Raw genomic sequence first — 5538 nt, 5'->3', positions numbered from 1 at the left:
GGCAATATGTACAGATTTTATTTGGCAATATCAATACCCATATGTTTATTTGCTAACCAATAAATAACCCTTTCTACATTTTGTACGTTAATTATATCACCTAATAGAGATGACCAGGATAATGACGAACGAACGTACGAAAGCGTAACTTGACGAATAGTACGAAGCGGGAGCGGTAGTTAATACATATAAATAAATAAATCCAACATAAAATCGTCCAACTTGCAAGTGAAAGAAATTGCATGGTTCTGCATATAGTTTAAAGAAATATTACCTGTTTATAAGCTTACTCCAATCATAAATAGCTTAATGTTTGCTACAATAGAAAAAGGTGCACTCGATATTCAAGACTCCGTTTTAAAATCTGAGGTCCCATAGGTGTTTTTGGGGGGTATAAAATGGTGAAAGCATAGATATCAAATTTTACAATATTGATATAAATTATTTTTAATTTTAATTCTTATGCCCCCAGACAGGCCAGATAAGGCTGATTACAAGGAACCCTGATAAAATCAAAGAAATAAGTTCCTAAAATTTTTTTTTAAATATTTTGCATGTCGTAAAAAGGAATGCTACAAACATAGATATTGAAGTTTACAACTGTATTACTAGTGTATTGATACTTTTGATAATCAGAGTGCAGTTGCATCTCTTATGTTTATTTATTTTCCGCTCATTTAATTAGTTTATTCATTATAATTGCAAATTTGTACGAATACTATTATCAAATTTACCACATCATAGGAGGCGCATACGGGTGAGGGTCCAATCTGTGAGTACTAAGGGATATAGCCCTAGAAAAATTGGACCAGATCATCCTAGTACCCACGCACACAGATGGACCTAACGTACATTTCAACTGGCTTAGTATCACATTATGGCATAAAAAAAATCAAAAAATCTGACAATATAATTAAAACATCATTTTGAAAATTTTAAATGTTGGTTTAGATATTCTTGAGACAAATACATTTTTTTGGTGTGAAATTTGTCCGATTGCTATATGGCTTCATGTGAAAGCTCTTATTTTAATTATAGTAAACATGTAATTACCGGAAATTAAGTTATTTTGTACCTATTTATCTACACTAAATCAATGGGTATATTACTAGACGAAATCCTTCCACATTTCAAACGTCAAAAATAATGACCTATAGACTTGAAAGGCTTATTATCGGGAAGAAGCGAAATACATTACTTTCTCGCCGAAACTCCAAAGACTTAGTGATAACCAAGTTAACAATTTACGAATGACATACATTTGTACTCCATGCCTCAACAGCACTTTCTGGATTTGAATCTTGTATTGTATTTCCGTTAGTTCTACCATTGGTGTCCAGGATCAGAACTTAAATTTTAAACGAAATTTCCTTCCACGATGACCAAAACTGCATTGGCTAAAGGTATAAGGTAGGATTGAGATCTCTCAAAACATGTTTAACCTAACCGCATGTTTGCGCCTATCCAAAGTCTCTGGTCGTTGTTAGTCGTGTAAGTAATTTTTTTTTTATTTTAGTTCGTTTATTTGTGTTGGAGTCTAGTGTGACGTCCATTTTCACTGAACTAGTGCATACTTTTATTGAGGGGCCAGCTGAGGCCCACCTCCGAATGCGGGATTTCTCGCGGAGTTGAAGACCTTTGGTAGCCTTCGCCTGTCATCTTCCCTTTGGTCGGGTTGTTGTCTTATTGATGGAAATTTGAAAAGGCAGGACACGAATGTGGTGTAAAAAAAGGCGGATGACAATTTATGTAATAAAAAAGTCAGGATAAACTTATATAAAAAAGCAGGACCGAATGGGGTAAAAAATATAAAGGACAGAGATCAAAAAAGTGCATGACAACATTTAACATATTGCCCATCCTCATGTAAAAAAAAAATTTGAACGGGTTAAAAAAACGACATATTTTTTTTATATATAAACTGATCGATGAGATTACATAAACAAAACTTGAATACCCAATTAAAAAGGCAGATAAAGAAACGATCCCACAGCATATCACATTTACATATTGTTTGAGAGAATCTAGATTATGCATTCATATCTGTACGAGTATAGTAAAAGTTGTCGGCGCAGTCGAATACTCCTGAGCGTGATGTTTAGTTCATCATGCGTCCAACAATTATAAAAGCTACATGTAAATGATATAGTAACATACGTAACACTTTTATACGTCTTTTGTCGATAAATCATGAAACCATTTAAAATTGGTATAATATATAATGCATTTTCCCTATTATCGTGATTGCATCCGAATACAATTCCAACATATAAATCATTACATAACAACACGTTTTGGTTTTATGTACGTTTGTAAACATACAATTACCGCTCCTTATACGTTCGTTCGTCGAGATAGGTTCGTTCGTCAATATCCTGGTCATCTCTAATATCACCCCCAGTTTTTGTAAGGGTTTGTGTTGCTTTGTCTTTATTTTTCTATGTCTTGTCTTGTGTACTATTATTTGTCTGTTTTTTTTATTATCAAAGACAAAATCATACTTTTCATTATGAGGGTTAAGACTCTGAAGGTCAGGTGCAGGCTCACAGGCAACTGTTTGTTTTTTTTTCAATTGTATCCCTCTGAATCATCGTATCGTATATTTCATAGCTATGATGAATCTCCTGAGGTTTTGCATGTTTTCCGGCCATTTTCATGTTAGTGAAGTTAGGTTTTTGCCTCAAATTTTATTATTACAATTTGATTTGCTATGGTGGCGCTTAATTTTGGCCCAAGAAGCAAACACGTACATTGTTAATGATGCACTTAGGTGAGGTTTTGCAATTTGTGTCAGATGTGCGGACACCTGTGCGTTTTTACAGAAAACAAGGCTTCTAGCATTTGTGAATATTTACCAAGCCTCAATTAAACAATTTGAATGTTAAGACAAAACACTGATGTCATACTTTATCAATGTTTATTGTACTGAGAAATCCTTCGCTTTAAAATCAGGTTTTTTTAATTGATTTGTTTTTTTTACATGTACTTGCATTTCAAAAAAATGATTCCACACTGAACAAATTTAATGCAAGTTGGTGTAATTTTGGGGAAATAACAGTATTAGGCCAATGACCGTTCACAAGCATGATTTGGAAAACAAGGAAGAGTCAAAAAGTGAAATATTTAACCTAGATTTATAGATTTGTGTTGCACAATGTAAAGGATTGACTGATTATTAAGAACTTTCTGATTGCATAAAATTTATACAATTGAAACTTATATTAAATTAAGCATAGAAGAAGCAACTTTCCTACTGACTCATGTTTTATTGCGTTTTTTTTTTCTTTTAAAATGATATAAATTGTCACAAAATTGTCACTTTTATTAAAAATAATAATTCAAGAGAAACAATTCCCTAATTAATTTTTGTTAAAATTGCTATAAAAACACAGCGGTTTAATTTGTTTATTTAATATTTATATCTAAATTCACATTTCGCCTTAGTTCAATTCCCATCTGGCCTTAGTATATTTTTTACCTTTTTCACCTGGAATTCACAGCTAAGGCGAAATGAGAACACACCGATTTATATAATGTAATATGTCTTAAAAAATTTATGACCCATTTATCAGTCCACCTGCTTTTAATCACGTGAAAAATGTACAAATAGACAGCCTTCATTACTTTAGAGGATATTGCTTAAAACTGACTATCATTCATGTATAAAACTGTTTACTTGCTTTAAATCAGAAACATAAAAAAAAATAGAACACACCTCGGGGTTTCAAAATTTCTCAAAGAAAGACCTCCCTTCGGTGTGTTATACGACAAGAAAAACTTTAAAATATGCATTATCTATAACATAAACACTTTAAGTACTATTATCTCGTATCACACTCAAAACTTTTGTCAGGTATAAAAACATTTTGAGAACAGTAGTGATCTACATTAGTTAAACAACTACACGGCCGACACTCGGCTAACCGAGAGTTTGGTCGGTTAATCTATATTGAGTATGCGGCTATATCGGCGGTTGGTCTGTTAATCGGGTTGGTTATACGTCTGTTAAGAGTAAAACTCACAATTTAATGTTAAACTCTGTTAAATATACAGATTTTTGCCATATTATGAGAACCACATCAAAAAAAGAAAAGTGTCTGACAAAATGATATCTATCATAGAACATTTTCCACCAGTAAAAAAAATGCATAGCCTGCGCAGTTTTAAGTAAAACGAAAAGGCGTCTCGCAAGTATGTGGTTTTTATGCTTGTACACATAGCAATATTTTAGATAAAAGGCCAAAAAACATTTTTATATATGATTTAAAGGACACAAAATAGTACTTTGGTTCTAAAAAAATAATTGTCATTGATAAATATTTTATAATTGTTATATAAGTTGAGTAATACCACATTTTAATGAATATTAGGGGAATACAGTCTGTTAATGGGTTGGACAATTTAAATCGTGTCAGTTAAGAGTTATTTAGCCACGACAATAGTCTTACTACCTTTAGTTTATATTTTCACATTGAAAAAAATGAGATGTACTTGTGACGAAAAAATTACAATACGGTGCAACAGTATCCTTATAGAAAGAGAACTTTTATTTTAATTTTATTTCTTTGCATTTCATTGAAGGGTGTGTCACTTCAATATAGCGTTATATGGACTGATTGGCCGCTCGAATTCGCACGAATTTATTATTTACGCCAAGTTATCAATCAGGCTTATTTTTTTTTGTCTGTTCAAAGTCTGTTACATCTATGAATCTGTCATGTGTTGCAATGCAGCTGGTTAAATTCCATGCGTTTTCTTTGAAATATTAAGGCTTTTCTACCTCCGGAATAGATTACCTTATGCCGGCGTCACACATTGGCGTATAGACCGGCGTGCACCAAACGTACAGAGAAAATTGACAAAGTCGGTATACGTTAGTTGCATGCCATAGGAACGCTTAGCAATAGTTCAAAGCGCGTTGCATAAGTTTTAGTACGTCGAAATACAAAGATAAAATTGACAAAGGAAATGGGGAATGTTTCAAAGCGACAACAACCCGACCATAGAGCAGGCCAAGGCCACCAATGGGTCTTCAATGTAGAGAGAAACTCCCGCACCCGTAGGCGTCCTTCAGCTGGCCCCTTAAAAGATATGTATACTAGATCACACAAGACTAACAAAGGCCAGAGGCTCCTGACTTGGGACAGGCGCAAAATTGCGGCGGGGATAAACATGTTTATGAGATATCAACCCTCCCCCTATTCCTCTAGCCAATGAAGGAAAGTAAATACGCTTGATGAACGCTACAATCACAGGAATTTTGTATGCAGCATAAAAAAACATACAACATACGCCAACATACGTTTCTAGTACGCCCAATACACGCTTAAAGCTCGTTTTGCACACGTTACAAATATGATTGACAGGTTAAATGCATCCAAAATTACTAGCGTATTGGCAGCGTAAATGATGTTGAACACGCCAGTGCTATACGCTGATGTGTGACGCCGGTATTAGTTGTGTTTCCTCAATGCTTTTCAACTTCGTATTTTATTTGGCCTTTTAAACATTTTTTTCGTCACTGATGAGTTTTTCGTA

Source organism: Mytilus edulis, chromosome 2 (assembly GCF_963676685.1).
Source record: "Mytilus edulis chromosome 2, xbMytEdul2.2, whole genome shotgun sequence".
NCBI classification, from domain to species: Eukaryota; Metazoa; Mollusca; class Bivalvia; order Mytilida; family Mytilidae; genus Mytilus; species Mytilus edulis.
This window is presented reverse-complemented; position numbering follows the sequence as displayed.